This window comes from Pseudophryne corroboree, chromosome 6, assembly GCF_028390025.1.
Source record: "Pseudophryne corroboree isolate aPseCor3 chromosome 6, aPseCor3.hap2, whole genome shotgun sequence".
Classification (NCBI taxonomy): Eukaryota; Metazoa; Chordata; class Amphibia; order Anura; family Myobatrachidae; genus Pseudophryne; species Pseudophryne corroboree.
In genome coordinates, this window is record NC_086449.1 from 383,894,704 (window position 1) to 383,915,920 (window position 21,217).

At 42.7% G+C, this 21,217-nt stretch overlaps 1 protein-coding gene and 1 long non-coding RNA gene across 7 annotated transcripts in view; one reads left to right on the top strand and one right to left on the bottom strand.

The window, feature by feature from the left end:
* Positions 1 to 21,217, top strand: part of PLXNA4 (plexin A4) — a 1,021,577-nt gene that overhangs the window by 150,328 nt on the left and 850,032 nt on the right. The gene's annotated exons all lie outside the window — the stretch shown is intronic.
* LOC134932395 (uncharacterized) overlaps positions 1 to 21,217 on the bottom strand; it is a 40,852-nt gene that overhangs the window by 18,452 nt on the left and 1,183 nt on the right. For both annotated transcript variants that reach the window (XR_010179345.1, XR_010179346.1), the window contains exons 2-3: positions 15,809 to 15,919; positions 15,082 to 15,161 (exon numbers count right to left, since the gene is read on the bottom strand). This is a non-coding gene — a long non-coding RNA (uncharacterized LOC134932395). The remainder of the gene's footprint in view (positions 1 to 15,081; positions 15,162 to 15,808; positions 15,920 to 21,217) is intronic.

A 21,217-nucleotide genomic window follows, 5' to 3' on the forward strand; every position in this document is an offset into this window, starting at 1 on the left:
ACATGAGGATGGAAGCACTCATCCTCTCGCTAGAAAAATGAAAAGACTTAAGCTGGCAAAAGCACAGCAAAGAACTGTGCGTTCTTCTAAATCACAAATCCCCAAGGAGAGTCCAATTGTGTCGGCTGCGATGCCTGACCTTCTCAACACTGGACGGGAAGAGGTGGCGCCTTCCACCATTTGCACGCCCCCTGCAAGTGCTGGAAGGAGCACCCGCAGTCCAGTTCCTGATAGTCAAATTGAAGATGTCACTGTTGAAGTACACCAGGATGAGGATATGGGTGTTGCTGGCGCTGAGGAGGAAATTGACAAGGAGGATTCTGATGGTGAGGTGGTTTGTTTAAGTCAGGCACCCGGGGAGACACCTGTTGTCCGTGGGACGAATATGGCCATTGACATGCCTGGTCAAATTACAAAAAAAATCAGCTCTTTGGTGTGGAATTATTTTAACACAAATGCGGACAACAGGTGTCAAGCCGTGTGTTGCCTTTGTCAAGCTGTAATAAGTAGGGGTAAGGACGTTAACCACCTCGGAACATCCTCCCTTATACGTCACCTGCAGCGCATTCATCATAAGTCAGTGACAAGTTCAAAAACTTTGGATGACAGAGGAAGCAGTCCACTGACCACTAAATCCCTTCCTCTTGTAACCAAGCTCCTGCAAACCACACCACCAACTCCCTCAGTGTCAATTTCCTCCTTACACAGGAAAGCCAATAGTCTTGCAGGCCATGTCACTGTCAAGTCTGATGAGTCCTCTCCTGCCTGGGATTCCTCCGATGCATCCTTGAGTGTAACGCCTACTGCTGCTGGCGCTGCTGTTGTTGCTGCTGGGAGTCGATCGTCATCCCAGAGGGGAAGTCGGAAGACCACTTGTACTACTTCCAGTAAGTAATTGACTGTCCAACAGTCCTTTGCGAGGAAGATGAAATATCACAGCAGTTATCCTGCTGCAAAGCGGATAACTCAGGCCTTGGCAGCCTGGGCGGTGAGAAACGTGTTTCCGGTATCCACCGTTAATTCACAGGCAACTACAGACTTGATTGAGATACTGTGTCCCCGGTACCAAATACCATCTAGGTTCCATTTCTCTAGGCAGGTGATACCGAAAATGTACACAGACCTCAGAAAAAGAGTCACCAGTGTCCTAAAAAATACAGATGTACCCAATGTCCACTTAACCACGGACATGTGGACAAGTGGAGCAGGGCAGACTCAGGACTATATGACTGTGACAGCCCACTGGGTAGATGTGGCAGCAAGAACAGCAGCGGCGGCACCAGTAGCAGCATCTCGCAAACGCCAACTCGTTCCTAGGCAGGCTACACTTTGTATCACCGCTTTCCAGAAGAGGCACACAGCTGACAACCTCTTACGGAAACTGAGGAAGATCATCGCAGAATGGCTTACCCCAAATGGACTCTCCTGGGGTTTTGTGACATCGGACAACGCCAGCAATATTGTGCATGCATTACATCTGGGCAAATTCCAGCACGTCCCATGTTTTGCACATACATTGAATTTGGTGGTGCAGAATTATTTAAAAAATGACAGGGGCGTGCAAGAGATGCTGTTGGTGGCCCGAAGAATTGAAGGCCACTTTCGGCATTCAGCCACCGCGTGCCGAAGACTGGAGCACCAGCAGACACTCCTGAACCTGCCCTGCCATCATCTGAAGCAAGAGGTGGTAACGAGGTGGAATTCAACCCTCTATATGCTTCAGAGGATGAAGGAGCAGCAAAAGGCCATTCAAGCCTATACATCTGTGTACGATATAGGCAAAGGAGGGGGAATGCACCTGACTCAAGCGCAGTGGAGAATGATTTCAACGTTGTGCAAGGTTCTGCAATCCTTTGAACTTGCCACACGTGAAGTCAGTTCAGACACTCAGGCTGAGTCAGGTCATTCCCCTCATCAGGCTTTTGCAGAAGAAGCTGGAGACATTGAAGGAGGAGCTAAAACAGAGCGATTCCGCTAGGCATGTGGGACTTGTGGATGGAGCCCTTAATTCACTTAACCAGGATTCACGGGTGGTCAATCTGTTGAAATCAGAGCACTACATTTTGGCCACCGTGCTCGATCCTAGATTTAAAACCTACGTTGTATCTCTCTTTCCGGCAGACACAAGTCTGCAGAGGTTCAAAGACCTGCTGGTGAGAAAATTGTCAAGTCAAGCGGAACGTGACCCGTCAACAGCTCCTCCTTCACATTTTCCCGCAACTGGGGGTGCGAGGAAAAGGCTAAGAATTCCGAGCCCACCCGCTGGCGGTGATGCAGGGCAGTCTGGAGCGAGTGCTGACATCTGGTCCGGACTGAAGGACCTGCCAATGATTACTGACATGTCGTCTACTGTCACTGCATATGATTCTCTCACCATTGAAAGAATGGTGGAGGATTATATGAGTGACCGCATCCAAGTAGGCACGTCAGACAGTCCGTACGTATACTGGCAGGAAAAAGAGGCAATTTGGAGGCCCTTGCAGAAACTGGCTTTATTTTATCTAAGTAGCCCACCCTCCAGTGTGTACTCCGAAAGAGTGTTTAGTGCAGCCGCTCACCTTGTCAGCAATCGGCGTACGAGGTTACTTCCAGAAAATGTGGAGAAGATGATGTTCATCAAAATGAATTATAATCAATTCCTCCGTGGAGACATTCACCAGCAATTGCCTCCAGAAAGTACACAGGGACCTGAGATGGTGGATTCCAGTGGGGACGAATTAATAATCTGTGAGGAGGGGGATGTACACAGTGAAAAGGGTGAGGAATCAGACGATGAGGAGGAGGTGGACATCTTGCCTCTGTAGAGCCAGTTTGTGCAAGGAGAGATTGATTGCTTCTTTTTTGGTGAGGGCCCAAACCAACCAGTCATTTCAGTCACAGTTGTGTGGCAGACCCTGTCGCTGAAATGATGGGTTTGTTAAAGTGTGCATGTCCTGTTTATACAACATAAGGGTGGGTGGGAGGGCCCAAGGACAATTCCGTCTTGCACCTCTTTTTTCTTTCATTTTTCTTTGCTTCATGTGCTGTTTGGGGACTATTTTTTTGAAGTGCCATCCTGCCTGACACTGCAGTGCCACTCCTAGATGGGCCAGGTGTTTGTGTCGGCCACTTGTGTCGCTTAGCTTAGCCATCCAGCGACCTTGGTGCACCTCTTTTTTTCTTTGCATCATGTGCTGTTTGGGGACTATTTTTTTGAAGTGCCATCCTGCCTGACACTGCAGTGCCACTCCTAGATGGGCCAGGTGTTTGTGTCGGCCACTTGGGTCGCTTAGCTTAGTCATCCAGCGACCTCGGTGCAAATTTTAGGATTAAAAATAATATTGTGAGGTATGAGGTGTTCAGAATAGACTGAAAATGAGTGGAAATTATGGTTATTGAGGTTAATAATACTATGGGATCAAAATGACCCCCAAATTCTATGATTTAAGCTCTTTTTGAGGGGTTTTTGTAAAAAACACCCGAATCCGACAAAAAATTTTCAGGGAGGTTTTGCCAAAACGCGTCCGAATCCAAAACACGGCCGCGGAACCGAATCCAAAACCAAAACACAAAACCCGAAAAATGTCCGGTGCACATCACTACATAATATACAGTATTTTTGTAAATTGGGGACCAGAAAATATAGCTGAAAAAAGACGGTTTGACCCAATTGCAGTGCATTATATTCCTCCATAGAATAGAATGGGCTTTATCTACCCTGTGATTACCCACAAGCCACAGTTAAGGCAACTGAACGCTAGTGGGTGACCGCTGTGACAGCCCTTGGCATTCCAGGATTTTTATTCATCTGCCCACCTTGTTGGTGCCCACTTTATACTGCTGATAAATTCAGCAACACAGACCTCTTTAAGGTGTGTTATATTTACATTTTGCATTTAAAACACTGCAGATTAAAAAACTGTTTTAATCCAGATATATATTTTATTCACAAAACAATAGACACAGACTGACGTATTATTTATTCATGTCAGACCACACAACTCAGCAGATAGGTGGGCAGTAAAACACATTCCCACATTTTTTTCATGTTGAAAACCATTTTTCTGCTTTTCGATCTTGTAATAAACAAACAGAGGGAAATAAAGGGAAAGCAATCAGTATGGATACTGACAAACAAGCCAGGGGACATAAAGATTGGAAGCTGAAATGGAAAAATATATGAAAACAGAAAGCCAAGCAGACATTTGCCTGAGGTTTATTTACAGACTAAAACATGCTTAAGTAAGAAATCAAAGATAATTTTCCAAAGATACTGTCCATTTAATGAAGGTGTTAGCATTAACCATTGCCTGACTGGAGTATTAAGACTCTCAAGAGAGTGAGGATACCATAAATTCACTTACAGATAGTTCCCCCTGGCAGTAAGGGGGTATCTTTATTTAGGAAAAAGCTGGACTCTGTTTATCTTATCTGCCGTCAATTTCTCTGCAATCAGATTATCACCTCTAGCTTCACTGTCTCCCTGGGGTTATCAAGGTCACATCAACTTGAAGATGTGTTAAAGATATCTGTCCATACACTTCAAGGGCTAATACTGAAGGAATAAGCGCAGCACCACTTTGATAAAAAGCTATTTCTAAACATCTGAAAATGTTAATATTTCTATCTGCTTAGACACTGATGTGCAGCTAATGATGAGAAGCTGAATGCAGACAATGATTATAATGACCTGTAATGCACTGTAAGTGGAAGGTAAAAGTGGCTGCATCATAAATGTGTTAAAATAAGCCTTGACGTGAGTGTAGAAAACACATTTACTTCAAATTTAATGCATTTTTTTTTTTTTAACAGATAAAAGTATTTACAGGGTAATGAATGCTGCACATTTAAAGTTGGATTGGAAGTAATCTCTCAGATATCAGATTGGTGATGGCTGTCTCTCCCTCCACAGTATTAATCTGAGGTTTTGACTTTAGATGCTACAGCCATCTAAACAGTATATTCCATAAATGTGCAGTATCATAGCATGATAAGACACTAATCTGAGTAAAAGGTTTTGCATTATTTGGCTCAATTTGTACCAACATTTTATCAGGTGAAATAAAATGTCTTAGTCGATAAATGTATTTAGTGCATCCATTTGACTTTTACGAAACAAATGAAAATCCATCCCACTCATTTCAATTGTTGCACTTGGAATGCTATGCTGTGTGGGTTGGAATCGATATCTCGGCGCACGGAATCCCGACGGTTGGCATGCCAGCGTTCTAAATTCCGACAGTTTTTGATAAGTATTTTGACCCCATTCCTAACCTAAATCTACCCCTCTTGCAGCCTAACCATAGCTGTCCCCAATTGCATCTTAACCATTATCGCCCCCTGCAGGCTAACCTTAACCCGCCCCCTAGTACCTAAACATAACATAACCCCAGTATTTGTCCCCAGGATCCGTTGGGATTCCGACCGGGCGTGATGCCACTATTGGCATTCTGACCTTTGTGATTCTGAGCGCCGCGATATTAACTACTTCCCTGCTGATATGCCACCAGGTTTTTAAAGCAGTTTGTTATTGTTTCACATCAAGACGCCTTGCTCTGCAATGTGTAGCTGTCCTCACTGGTAGATTAATGGTTACACATAACACTGCTGTTAATCCCAGTTGAATCTCTCACTTTCATTAATGTCCATTCTCTGTAGATAAGACCTGAAAACTCACAAGGTTTATGTTGCAAAATAATTAATGATATATAGCAAGCCAGTGTTTAACCCTTGTGGTGCAGGATGCTGGCAGTAAATGTTATTCCAAAATGATTAAATCTTTAACATCTGGATAATCTCTTCATCTCCTGCTCTCACTGGGCCTGTAAATTGGTTCTACTGCAAGCTGCATGTAATTGTTCCAGAAAAGATTAGATGCCCTAATCCATACATACACAATGTACTTTAAAGATATGCATTATGTGGTTTTATTCATAAAATTCGATATCAAACAACATTTGATGGCAAATATTTAATACAATGTCAATTTTACATTTTGTGTAATGACAACATCTTTATGGGAAAGAGATGATATATTGTTTTGTAAATGTAGCACACAATTCTATTTCTATAGGCCTACATGATCAATAATTATATTATTATTATTTATTTATATGGCGTCACAAGGGATCCGCAGTGCCCATTACAGAGAACGTAAATGAATTGAGCAAATCAGCACTTACAGTTCAAGACAATATAGGGCAAGTACAGAAAACCAGGGGTCAGATGCCATCAAAGGGAGTATGGCTTATAAAATGGGTGTGGTATTGAAAGTCGACAGTAACTAGGTCGACCACTATTGGTCGACAGTAACTAGGTCAACCACTATTGGTCGACAGAAACTAGGTCGACAGGGTGTCTAGGTCGACAGGGTATTTAGGTCGACATGTTCTAGGTCGACAGGTCAAAAGGTCGACATGAGTTTTTAATGTTATTTTGGTGTCGTTTTCTTCGTAGAGTGACGGGGAACCCCAATTAGTGCACCGCGTCCACTCGCATGGCTCGCTTCGCTCGCCATGCTTCGGGCATGGTGCCTTCGCTCCGCTACCGCTTCGCTCGGCACAGATTACCGTTCCAATCGTAGTACACGTGGATCGTTAAGTATGAAAAGGTTCAAAAAAAGAAAAAAATTGTGAAAAACTCATGTCGACCTTTTGACCTGTCGACCTAGAACATGTCGACCTAAAGACCCTGTTGACCTAGACACCCTGTCGACCTAGTTACTGTCGACCAATAGTGGTCGACCTAGACATTGTCGACCTAGTTACTGTCGACTTTCAATCCGGATCCCTTATAAAATAGTGTAAGTAAGAGAAGAAAAGGGACACGAGGGGAGAAGGCCCTGCTCTTGTGAGCTTACACTCTAAAAGATATATAATTATGTATCTTCTTTAAGTTGACAACTTTTGGTGCCCAGTAGCACAGTTCTCCAGGGTTGTAACTACTCAGTACAATTTCTCCACCCCAACACTATTTTCCTAATATCAACATTTTGTAAGGTTTATGTTACATGTTACAAGATAAAATTTGAACAGCAGTGACTGGAACATACTATTAAAGACAACTAACTCTATGTCTTATGTGTAAATGATACATTTACCTTAACAAATATACCAAACTTCCTTAGCCTCAGATTAGTTAAGCAATGCCATTCTTATGACACATTACACATGTTACAAAAGTGTTGCAAAAGATTTAATAACTTGACAGACGGTTGCCATAGCAACAGTATCTTAGCTGGAACCAAATCAGCAGCTGGCTGTGTTACATATATGCCACTATGCCTTAGGCATCACCTGCCCATTTTACTGTTTTTCACATATTGCTTGGATCATTGCAGGCCAAGTTAAATCATTATAGAGCTCTACTATGCCAACGTTCTGTGAAATTAACAAAAGTAGATGAATTTTACTTGTTATTCTGTTTCAACATGAGAGTCGCAACTCCATTTACTAGTCAGGCATGGAAAGCAATAGAGGCAGCTACAGAAAGTGCTTTGAAAGCAGTTAAAAACATAGGAAATTATTCTGAAGAAAAGAGATACATATAATATAATTTAACGGGGAGTTGAGTTTTAAGATGAAAAGGTGTCACCTTTCTGCTTGCTAACAGTATTCTCTAATGATGCCTTGTCCAAGTGAATCACGCGTCGGTCATAAAACTGGTACAACAAGTGCACCGTTCCTCGTTTTCCAGCAAGAAATCAGGTTTTGACAATTAAATTACTATATTCAGTCCTTTTCTGTTTTCAAAAATGCTGCAGAAATATAGTGAAGTTGTTAAATAAAGGAAAATAGAAAAAACAGCAATAAGGGACATGAAAAAGATGGGAGAAGGTTAGCATAAAAATGGATGTAGGAAGGTTTGTTTTTTTAGAAATTAAAATTTCAGGTTAATGATAAAAAAATCAGTGAAACGTAAAATAAAAAATGTGTTCAGAGAACCAATGACACAACATAAATGTTGCATACCTTTTGTATTATTGTTAATTTTTTACTGTATTTCAATAACATCAGCATATTCTATAACAATTTACAGTTGGAAACAAATACAGTATCTTAAGCCATGGCAATAATATTAAATGAAAAAAAAACAAGGTGTGTTTGGCATTACCATATTAATCACATTGCCAGAATTGGCAACAATCGTCAGCTTTGAAAAGCAGCCTCTTAGTTTAGTGATGTGCATCGGACATTTTTCGGGTTTTGTGTTTTGGTTTTGGATTCGGTTCCGCGGCCGTGTTTTGGATTCGGACGCGTTTTGGCAAAACCTCACCGAAATTTTTTTGTCGGATTCGGGTGTGTTTTGGATTCGGGTGTTTTTTACAAAAACCCCTCAAAAACAGCTTAAATCATAGAATTTGGGGGTCATTTTGATCCCATAGTATTATTAACCTCAATAACCATAATTTCCACTCATTTCCAGTCAATTCTGAACACCTCACACCTCACAATATTATTTTTAGTCCTAAAATTTGCACCGAGGTCGCTGGATGGCTAAGCTAAGCGACACAAGTGGCCGACACAAACACCTGGCCCATCTAGGAGTGGCACTGCAGTGTCAGGCAGGATGGCACTTCAAAAAAATAGTCCCCAAACAGCACATGATGCAAAGAAAAAAAGAGGCGCACCAAGGTCGCTGTGTGACTAAGCTAAGCGACACAAGTGGCCGACACAAACACCTGGCCCATCTAGGAGTGGCACTGCAGCGTCAGGCATGATGGCACTTCCAAAAAATTGTCCCCAAACAGCACATGATGCAAAGAAAAAAAGAGGCGCACCAAGGTCGCTGTGTGACTAAGCTAAGCGACACAAGTGGCCGACACAAACACCTGGCCCATCTAGGAGTGGCACTGCAGTGTCAGGCAGGATGGCACTTCAAAAAAATTGTCCCCAAACAGCACATGATGCAAAGAAAAATTAAAGAAAAAAGAGGTGCAAGATGGAATTGTCCTTGGGCGCTCCCACCCACCCTTATGTTGTATAAACAGGACATGCACACTTTAACGAACCCATCATTTCAGCGACAGAGTCTGCCACACAACTGTGACTGAAATGACTGGTTGGTTTGGGCCCCCACCAAAAAAGAAGCAATCAATCTCTGCTTGCACAAACTGGCTCTACAGAGGCAAGATGTCCACCTCATCATCATCCTCCGATTCCTCACCCCTTTCACTGTGTACATCCCCCTCCTCACAGATTATTAATTCGTCCCCACTGGAATCCACCATCTCAGGTCCCTGTGTACTTTGTGGAGGCAATTGCTGCTGGTGAATGTCTCCACGGAGGAATTGATTATAATTCATTTTGATGAACATCATCTTCTCCACATTTTCTGGAAGTAACCTTGTACGCCGATTGCTGACAAGGTGAGCGGCTGCACTAAACACTCTTTCGGAGTACACACTGGAGGGAGGGCAACTTAGGTAGAATAAAGCCAGTTTGTGCAAGGGCCTCCAAATTGCCTCTTTTTCCTGCCAGTATACGTACGGACTGTCTGACGTGCCTACTTGGATGCGGTCACTCATATAATCCTCCACCATTCTTTCAATGGTGAGAGAATCATATGAAGTGACAGTAGACGACATGTCAGTAATCGTTGGCAGGTCCTTCAGTCCGGACCAGATGTCAGCACTCGCTCCAGACTGCCCTGCATCACTGCCAGCGGGTGGGCTCGGAATTCTTAGCCTTTTCCTTGCACCCCCAGTTGCGGGAGAATGTGAAGGAGGAGATGTTGACGGGTCACGTTCCGCTTGACTTGACAATTTTCTCACCAGCAGGTCTTTGAACCTCTGCAGACTTGTGTCTGCCGGAAAGAGAGATACAACGTAGGTTTTAAATCTAGGATCGAGCACGGTGGCCAAAATGTAGTGCTCTGATTTCAACAGATTGACCACCCGTGAATCCTGGTTAATCGAATTAAGGGCTCCATCCACAAGTCCCACATGCCTAGCGGAATCGCTCTGTTTTAGCTCCTCCTTCAATGTCTCCAGTTTCTTCTGCAAAAGCCTGATGAGGGGAATGACCTGACTCAGGCTGGCAGTGTCTGAACTGACTTCACGTGTGGCAAGTTCAAAGGGTTGCAGAACCTTGCACAACGTTGAAATCATTCTCCACTGCGCTTGAGTCAGGTGCATTCCCCCTCCTTTGCCTATATCGTGGCCAGATGTATAGGCTTGAATGGCCTTTTGCTGCTCCTCCATCCTCTGAAGCATATAGAGGGTTGAATTCCACCTCGTTACCACCTCTTGCTTCAGATGATGGCAGGGCAGGTTCAGGACTGTTTGGTGGTGCTCCAGTCTTCTGTACGCGGTGGCTGAATGCCGAAAGTGGCCCGCAATTCTTCGGGCTACCGACAGCAGATCTTGCACGCCCCTGTCGTTTTTTAAATAATTCTGCACCACCAAATTCAATGTATGTGCAAAACATGGGACATGCTGGAATTTGCCCAGATGTAATGCACGCACAATATTGCTGGCATTGTCCGATGTCACAAATCCCCAGGAGAGTCCAATTGGGGTAAGCCATTCTGCGATGATCTTCCTCAGTTTCCGTAAGAGGTTGTCAGCTGTGTGCCTCTTCTGGAAAGCGGTGATACAAAGCGTAGCCTGACTAGGAACGAGTTGGCGTTTGCGAGATGCTGCTACTGGTGCCGCCGCTGCTGTTCTTGCTGCGGGAGGCAATACATCTACCCAGTGGGCTGTCACAGTCATATAGTCCTGAGTCTGCCCTGCTCCACTTGTCCACATGTCCGTGGTTAAGTGGACATTGGGTACAACTGCATTTCTTAGGACACTGGTGACTCTTTTTCTGAGGTCTGTGTACATTTTCGGTATCGCCTGCCTAGAGAAATGGAACCTAGATGGTATTTGGTACCGGGGACACAGTACCTCAATCAAGTCTCTAGTTGCCTCTGAATTAACGGTGGATACCGGAACCACGTTTCTCACCGCCCAGGCTGCCAAGGCCTGAGTTATCTGCTTTGCAGCAGGATGACTGCTGTGATATTTCATCTTCCTCGCAAAGGACTGTTGGACAGTCAATTGCTTACTGGAAGTAGTACAAGTGGTCTTCCGACTTCCCCTCTGGGATGACGATCGACTCCCAGCAGCTACAACAGCAGCGCCAGCAGCAGTAGGCGTTACACTCAAGGATGCATCGGAGGAATCCCAGGCAGGAGAGGACTCGTCAGACTTGCCAGTGACATGGCCTGCAGGACTATTGGCTTTCCTGGGTAAGGAGGAAATTGACACTGAGGGAGTTGGTGGTGTGGTTTGCAGGAGCTTGGTTACAAGAGGAAGGGATTTAGTGGTCAGTGGACTGCTTCCGCTGTCACCCAAAGTTTTTGAACTTGTCACTGACTTATGATGAATGCGCTGCAGGTGACATATAAGGGAGGATGTTCCGAGGTGGTTAACGTCCTTACCCCTACTTATTACAGCTTGACAAAGGCAACACACGGCTTGACACCTGTTGTCCGCATTTGTGTTGAAATAATTCCACACCGAAGAGCTGATTTTTTTTGTATTTTGACCAGGCATGTCAATGGCCATATTCGTCCCACGGACAACAGGTGTCTCCCCGGGTGCCTGACTTAAACAAACCACCTCACCATCAGAATCCTCCTTGTAAATTTCCTCCCCAGCGCCAGCAACACCCATATCCTCATCCTGGTGTACTTCAACAGTGACATCTTCAATTTGACTATCAGGAACTGGACTGTGGGTGCTCCTTCCAGCACTTGCAGGGGGCGTGCAAATGGTGGAAGGCGCAAGCTCTTCCCGTCCAGTGTTGGGAAGGTCAGGCATCGCAACCAACACAATTGGACTCTCCTTGGGGATTTGTGATTTAGAAGAACGCACAGTTCTTTGCTGTGCTTTTGCCAGCTTAAGTCATTTCATTTTTCTAGCGAGAGGATGAGTGCTTCCATCCTCATGTGAATCTGAACCACTAGCCATGAACATAGGCCAGGGCCTCAGCCGTTCCTTGACACTCCGTGTCGTAAATGGCATATTGGCAAGTTTATGCTTCTCATCAGACGCTTTCAATTTTGATTTTTGGGTCATTTTACTGAACTTTTGTTTTTTGGATTTTACATGCTCTCTACTATGACATTGGGCATCGGCCTTGGCAGACGACGTTGATGGCATTTCATCGTCTCGGCCAAGACTTGTGGCAGCAGCTTCAGCACGAGGTGGAAGTGGATCTTGATCTTTCCCTATTTTAACCTCCACATTTTTGTTCTCCATTTTTTAATGTGTGGAATTATATGCCAGTATCAATAGCAATGGCCTACTACTATATATACTGCGCACAACTGAAATGCACCACAGGTATGGATGGATAGTATACTTGACGACACAGAGGTAGGTAGAGCAGTGGCCTTCCGTACCGTACTGCTATATATACTGGTGGTCACTGTCAGCAAACTGCAAAACTAAAATGCACCACAGGTATAGAATCTAGATGGATAGTATACTTGACGACACAGAGGTAGGTAGAGCAGTGGCCTTCCGTACCGTACTGCTATATATACTGGTGGTCACTGTGTCAGCAAACTGCAAAACTAAAATGCACCACAGGTATAGAATCTAGATGGATAGTATACTTGACGACACAGAGGTAGGTAGAGCAGTGGCCTTCCGTACCGTACTGCTATATATACTGGTGGTCACTGTGTCAGCAAACTGCAAAACTAAAATGCACCACAGGTATAGAATGTAGATGGATAGTATACTTAATGACGACACAGAGGTAGGTACAGCAGTGGCCTTCCGTACCGTACTGCTATAAATAGTATACTGGTGGTCACTGTGTCAGCAAACTGCAAAACTAAAATGCACCACAGGTATAGAATGTAGATGGATAGTATACTTAATGACGACACAGAGGTAGGTACAGCAGTGGCCTTCCGTACCGTACTGCTATATATAGTATACTGGTGGTCACTGTGTCAGCAAACTGCAAAACTAAAATCCACCACAGGTATAGAATGTAGATGGATAGTATACTTAATGACGACACAGAGGTAGGTACAGCAGTGGCCTTCCATACCGTACTGCTATATATAGTATACTGGTGGTCACTGTGTCAGCAAACTGCAAAACTAAAATGCACCACAGGTATAGAATGTAGATGGATAGTATACTTAATGACGACACAGAGGTAGGTACAGCAGTGGCCTTCCGTACCGTACTGCTATAAATAGTATACTGGTGGTCACTGTGTCAGCAAACTGCAAAACTAAAATGCACCACAGGTATAGAATGTAGATGGATAGTATACTTAATGACGACACAGAGGTAGGTACAGCAGTGGCCTTCCGTACCGTACTACTATATATATACTGGTGGTAACTGTGTCAGCAAACTGCACAACTGAAATGCACCACAGGTATAGAATCTAGATGGATAGTATACTTAATGACGACACAGAGGTAGGTACAGCAGTGGCCTACTGTACCGTAATGCTATATATTATATACTGGTGGTCACTGGTCAGCAAAACTCTGCACTGTACTCCTCCTATATAATATTATACTGGTGGCCCCAGTCCCCACAATAAAGCAGCACACTGAGCACAGATATGGAGTGTTTTTCAGGCAGACAACGTATACTGGTGGTCACTGTCAGCAAAACTCTGCACTGTACTCCTGCTATATAATACAGCTGCTCCCCAGTCCCCACAATTAAGCAGTGTGAGCACAGATATATGCAGCACACTGAGCACAGATATGGAGCGTTTTTTTCAGGCAGAGAACGGATAACTGGTGGTCACTGATCAGCAAAACTCTGCACTGTACTCCTCCTATATTATACAGCTGCTCCCCAGCCCTCCCCACAATTAAGCAATAATGCACAATCAAGTTCAACAATAAACGGAGAGGACGCCAGCCACGTCCTCTCCCTAACATTTCCAATGCACGAGTGAAAATGGCGGCGACGCGCGGCTGCTTATATAGAATCCGAATCTCGCGAGAATCCGACAGCGGGATGATGACGTTCGGGCGCGCTCGGGTTAACCGAGCCATTCGGGAGAATCCGAGTATGGCTCGGACCCGTGTAAAAAGGGTGAAGTTCGGGGGGGTTCGGTTTCCGAGAAACCGAACCCGCTCATCACTAGTTAATATACCCCTTAGTATTAACAAACACAGGGATTGATGTATCAAGCGGTGAAAATAATGGAGAATTGGACCAGTGAAGAAATTGCCCATAGCACCCAATCAGTTTGAGGAAGCATTTATCAAGCACACTCTATAAAATAATAGGTACAGTAGATGAAGATTGATTGTACTTTTCGCACTGGTCCTTTTCTCCACTCTTTTCAATGCTTGATACATTAACCCCAAAGTTTTAAGAGGCCTTGCTTTTCTATATAAAAATAGATACACAAGGTTAAGTGGCACATATTACATATGGCCATTTGGAATGCAGTGGTAAAAACTGTGTAGAAGGTAAGTTCTTGTCACACATTAATTTTGCTTTGGAGAGCATTAGGTTGTTTGAATATGGAAAGGGAATAAATAAGAATGTATCAAGGAGAATATATGGTATGGGGGTTAAGAGAGTTGTTCAGGAATTAATACACTTGCCTAAAGAGGTGTGCCAAATGCTTGAAGGTTTGGGGTCTGGTGACAGTCTTGTTGTATGGACGGATCGATGAATGCCACAAAGTGGGTGCCGGCTGTAAAAAGTCATGTAACCGAGAATTGGAGCTAGTAATGAGTGTGACTGAAACTCACAGATTTTGTGCAGAGAGAGTACACATTTTAGTAAAGGCTTGTTTATATCTACTCAAATGCTATATGAAGGTGTTATTTTCTAAAAAAAGTTAGTTTTGTATAGACTATGCAACATATTCTATGGATAAAAATCTGTGTTTAGGATGAGAATTAATCCCCACAAGTTCTTTGCTTTGCTAATTGACTATCATCAGCATTGTAATCCATTCTTGCATTCAGTTACTCCTAGAACAGTGGTGTATGGACATTCTTGATATACAGCAGTCGTATAGTTTGAAAAATAAATAAATTGGTTAGAATGCATTACTTATCAACTTATCAATCAGAACAAAGTGATTTGTGTCAGGTAAAGTCATGCATCACCTAGTGGTTCTCCAAATGCCAGTATCCATTGAAATCCATTACAGTTGGGCTTGACAGAGCTTGCCGGGATTTGTAGTTCTCTAGTCAAGAAACAAATAAGTTCTAATATTAACATTATTAACAAAACATCCACAACCCTATGAGGGGGCCTTCATTTTTATTATGTGGGTTTCATCACCCTAGGACATATATCCCCATGATGACCAGTCTAGGATTGGAAAGAAACTATGGCAAGGGGACCCCCGTCTCCCTTCTATGCTGCCATCAGTTTTGGCTGGTAAAGCCTAGTGCCGGTAATGGAGAGTTCAAGGGCAGCCCAAGATTTATGTCCTATATCTGATTTTCTCACTAACAGCCTAGTTTTGCAGTATTACTGCTGGTTCACTATGGGAAATAGGAGAAAGGGGATATATACTTTTTGTTCTTATTATAATTTTCTTTATTTCACTAAGTTTCCACAAACAATACAGGTGATGTCTGGATTTTAAACCTGACACCTTAGCTTCTCAGTCTTTAACTTACTCTCTGTTACAGTCTGTGATTGGAAAACAAATCACCAGAAGCTCTCCACAATTTGTGACCAGAACCACCTAGAGCAGCCACAGGCCCGGGTACTCAGGCAGGGCCCTTCCAACAAGCTAGGTCACTGGTAATTAGTACCTGCTACCCCCCCCCCCCCCCCTCCACCACCACCACCACCTTCATGCCCCTTTTTGTGAAAACTTACAAGCACAGGCTGTTACATTCTGCCCATCATCTTTTTTATTCATAGAATGGTGTTGTTTACATTCACTGACAGTTATGTCCGTTTTCCAAAGATTGCTTCATCATCATTAAACTGAAACAGGCATCCAGAAACTTGTTAATTAGTATGCATCTGAGAAATTTTAATAAAACCAAATAACCATAATAAAATCCTGTTATCACTAGTCCATGTACACACCCGAGAAAATCTTCATTTAAATGGAGTAAAGTCCATGGCTCTGATGTGATGAGGTCCGAGTTTAGCGGCCGTGACGGATGCTGGACCGAACTCTGATGTTTTTTAAAGGGACAATCATGTACAAAGCTAAATAATGCCTTGTACATGATTGCCCCTTAAAAAAAAATAAGAGTTCGGCGGCCGTACGGGATGCCCGACCAGTAATGTCATAGGAAATGTGATATTTAAATTAAAGGAAAAGATTGTAGTTAATCTACATAAACAGTACCAGTCAAAGAACACTCCCAATTAATACAGCTTCATCCTACTGCAAGATAATGAACCAAACCATATCTCCCGACTGTGTCAGAACTACCTTAGAAGAGAAAAGAACAAGACTGTAGGCTTCATATCATGGAATGGTCATAACAGTCCCCCGACTTAAACCCCATTGGGAGGAATCCTCAGGTGGCAAGCAGAAATGTGCAAAAAGTCAGTGGTTTGTACACCCAAACTGCTATTTGGGCACTCTAACCAGTGCTACTGCATGATAATTAATGGGTGCCCAAAACAACTTGATTCCCCCAATGAGCTGGTTTAGGATGAAATGGACAGAAAGATGAAACCAAAGCAACCTACAAGCGCAACACATTTGCAACAGTGTTGGGAAGAACTTCCGAACAATATATGATTTCCATTGTAGAAAGGATGCCACTGGTGTGTTTGGCAAATATACATGCAAAAGGTAGCTACAATTGTAAGTTACATTTTTTTTAAGTAAAATAATTCAGATTTCTTTTGTATCTCTAGTTGTTCATTTGTTCTATGCTTTAATTGCAGAATACTCTAAGACGCTAAACTGCAGACTGTACATTTAACGGAGTGTTCTAAAACTTTAGACTGTTAGGCTGTTACGAGTGGAATTGTGGTTAAAGGGGATGTACAACCTCAGTAGAAGAGTTTGCCACCAACGACAAATCATTAGCCAGATATAAAGCTAATCAAATACTCACTGTTTAGAAGATTTAACTGCATCTTTCACAGCTATATAACCCCCATAGGCTTATCTGTCGTTTGCTCAGCCTTCCCTGGCAACCATCCCCATGGTGCAAACATCAGCAAACTCTCTTCATTATGTTAAAAAAAATATCTTACATCTGCTAATCTACATAACCATTAGGAAAGTTACAATTTTCTGTCTGTAGTCAAGAACACTGAGAGTAACCTGGAGCCATGGAGCCACTGTTTCTTCTGCTCCCACACACATCCATAGGACATAGAAATCATAGTGTTCCTTCTAGGCTGTTTCAGCAGGGTGCTGCACCCTGCCCATTTTTGAAATGTGAAAAAGCACCCTGCCCTTTTTCAGTGCACCCTGCAGGACCATAAATCGCCCCCTTGTATAAAGAATGCAACAGTCAGAGTGCATGTTACAATGTTGTCGTCTACTCCTTGCCCACCACTGAAATTGGAACACAATTTCTATCCTTAGCCAACTGGATGGCAGAGAAGGCACTGTAAATAACACAGCACTCTGATAAAGAGGGAAAGAACAGGGTAAGCAGTGAGCATGTACTGCTTACAGTATTTCCCTAGTAGAACAGACTTATTTTTCTCCTATATATTTTAACCCACTGTTTAACCTTTCTGTTTTATAACACATATGGATTATAACTACTTCAGCACTGGAAATGACATTTATAATTATCTACGTATTTGCTACAGCCGATCTTTCAAGAAAACTGGACATATACAGTATGTTTCTCAGTACAGATGTTAGATGTCTTATATGTATGCATGGGTATATGATTTACCAAGGGCAAAATGTATGTACAAAAACTATAAACATATGCGCTATGCTTTGTGCGCAAAGCGTCACATCAAAAATGTGCCCTTCAAAATAAAAATGTGCCCTCCTCAATGACCAGCACCCTGCCCTAAAAAAAATCCTAGAGTGAACACTAAATCACATGACCCCCCCTTCCCAGCACTGCAGACTGTGTCACCGCATGGATCAATAAGAAGCTATTGTGTCATGCAGACACATTGCCAGCCTTTAGTGTAGCTCTTTTGGGGTGGCAGATTAGGCTGGAGCAACTGATATTGAACATCTGCTTTTATACATAGATTCTTCACATCTTTTGAGTACTTGAAGTATGAATGTATAAAATAATTTAGTGAGTGGGTCATCATATGATATTACCTATACCAGCTATGGACTATATAAACGGAATACATACTATACCCCGGCGATCGGGATGCTGGCAGTCAGTACCAGCAGTCACATGACCAACCATGGCATCCTGACATTGAAGATCCCGACATTGGCGGGGGTATTTTTACCCCGATCCCCTACCCTAACCATAGGGTGGGGGCGGCTAGGGCATACCCTTCGGTGGTGGTGGCTATGGCTAACTCTTTGGGGGTGGTATCTAGAGCTAACCCCGCTAGTGCTTAACCCTAAACCTCCCCCCCCCCTCCTCGGGCCCTAAATATGAACCTGTACCCCGATACTCACCTTCAAGATGTCAGCTGTCGGTGATTTACCGCTGGTCTCCTGAGTGGTGTTGGGATTCTGGCGTTGATCACATGACCGCCGGCATCCTGACAGCCGGGATGCTACATGCATCCCGTATAAATATATATCTCCATTTCCCCAGTGATTACAGGGGAATGTTCTAATTACAGGTTCCAAGTTTTATTGGTAGATGCCAAAGTGGATAGTTAGCTACCGTCTAAGACATCGGCCCTCATTCCGAGTTGTTCGCTCGCTAGCTGCTTTTAGCAGCATTGCACACGCTAGGCCGCCGCCCTCTGGGAGTGTATCTTAGCATAGCAGAATTGCGAACGAAAGATTAGCAAAACTGCTACTAAATAATTCTTTGCAGTTTCTGAGTAGCTCCAGACCTACTCACAGATTGCAATCAGCTCAGTCCGTTTAGTTCCTGGTTTGACGTCCAAACACGCCCTGCGTTTGGCCAGCCACTCCCCTGTTTCTCCAGACACTCTTGTGTTTTTCCCTGAAACGCCTGCATTTTTTAGCCAACGCCGTAAAAACGCTGAGTTGCCGCCCAGAAACTCCCCTTTCCTGTCAATCATTTGCCGAACAGCAGTGCGACTGAAAAGCATCGTACGAACACCAGCAAATCTACTAAGTTTTGTGTTAAATAACTTAGCGCATGCGTGCTGCGTACCATGCGCATGCGCATTTAGCAACAAATCGCAGCATAACGAAAATCGTCAACGAGCGAACAACTCGGAATGAGCACCATAGTGAATAATAAAAATATTAAGATAGGGACTGATATTAGTGAATGTTTATTTCATTATAAAGCACTAAAAAAAATGTTGGTGCTGTTTAAATAAATGTAATTAATTATAATTTCAACCAATACAACTGATTGCATTATAATTGTTGTTTACATAACTAAATGCTACAATGATTTTTGCAAAGCTTTCATATCACAATTTCTATGTAAAAAAATACAACATATGGTATATGAAATACTTTTGCATTATTTAGATATATTATTACATTATATAAATTGTCAAAATGTTATCCTACTAGTACTGTAACTGTACAGCCTAGTATATGACCGAAGTAAAAGGGAACCCTGCTTAAAGCTCTATACATCAATTATTTGTGTAACATTGTACAGATATAGTAAGTCATAATCCAATTTATTTCTACTAATGAGGAAATGACATACAAGAATCAGAGTGACTGTTTGGGAGGTCAGCCCAGCAAGCATATAATGTAATTATTTCAGCCACCCTGATTCTAATTATTTCCCTAAGGCTTGTGTTCTATGTCACATATTCAACAATAGAAACATGCTAAAAGAAGAAACTGTTCCAATTTAATGCTTGGAAGCCATTAATTAAATTATTAGATGACTCATTAATGCACTAAAACTGTTATTAACAATGTCTGTATTTTTCTTCATAACTTTTGTTCTAAAAAAGTTTACAGAAAGGGGAAGCACATGATGTTACTTCTAACACAATGATCTGTGTTGTTGAATACTAACACAGAGGCACTGAAGCCCTTTATTTGCCTTTCATTCCCACAGGCCTGGAGCTCACATGTATTACAGAATACCAAGCCCCTGCTTGAAGTGGACACTATCACCAATTTTATGTAGAATTTAGCTTTATGGGTAACTTAGGGGGCATAGCAATATTGGGGCTCATGTAGAGATGATACATTTTATATAAAAAAAATGCAGGTGTACAATGAGCCAAAAACAAAACACCCAATTACGTGAGTATGCTGAGCCAAACGCATCTCCAGATGGGTCCAGCTCTGCATCAGCAGCAGATGTGCTTGATTTCAACCAGAAGTAAACAAACCTGAGTTTTGACTTCACTGTATTAATAGTAAATGCTAAATCCACATTACCCACCTTGAACACAATCTAATAGTGTGTTATGAAGTATCATACACACAAGATAGATAATTATTGTCTGTTCAGTGGGCGAAATTCGGTTTATGCATGAGTGCCCGGAGCTATTCAATTAGCCGCATCACGCCCTGCACTTAAGCCAGAAGATGCAGGTTTCTACTCCTCAAGAATGCTGTTTAGTCACGGTAAACAGCATTCTCCGACTTAAATACTGGGTGTGATGCTGTTAGAGCGAGTGGCTAATTGAATCGCTTCAGGGACTCATTCCCGGAGTTATTCAATAGTTAATTTAATTGAATCCCCCCCCCCGTGTTATTAATAAATGAAATACTGCATTTAATATGCAAAATACAACTTAATCATATACGAAGTAAAAACATAAATTAAACAGTGATGTGCAGTGGGGTGAGGCACAGCCTTTCCTGTCATACTATTGTCTGATTGTATAAAGTATATAAAAAATAAAAACAAATATGTTAAAAATATCTTCTTTGTGTTATTCTAATAATTTTTATAGTCAAATCTCTGGAGTAAAAATCTATGGCTGCTTATCCTTTCTGCCCATCTCTGCTCAAAACTCACCAAATTTCCAGCAGTATATACTGCTGCCATTGTGTGTAAGGCCCACATGAACCATTTGGCTCATATGTATATTGTGTGTAATTCTGGTTCTGGTACTAACCAGTGCCTCCTGAAAAATTTCACTGCACGTCCCTGAAAATAAATGTAATTAAATACAAACTTCTATTGACTTTCTCTTTACAAATCAAACGGAAATATTCTTAACTGCCATGGTCAGAATGCAAAT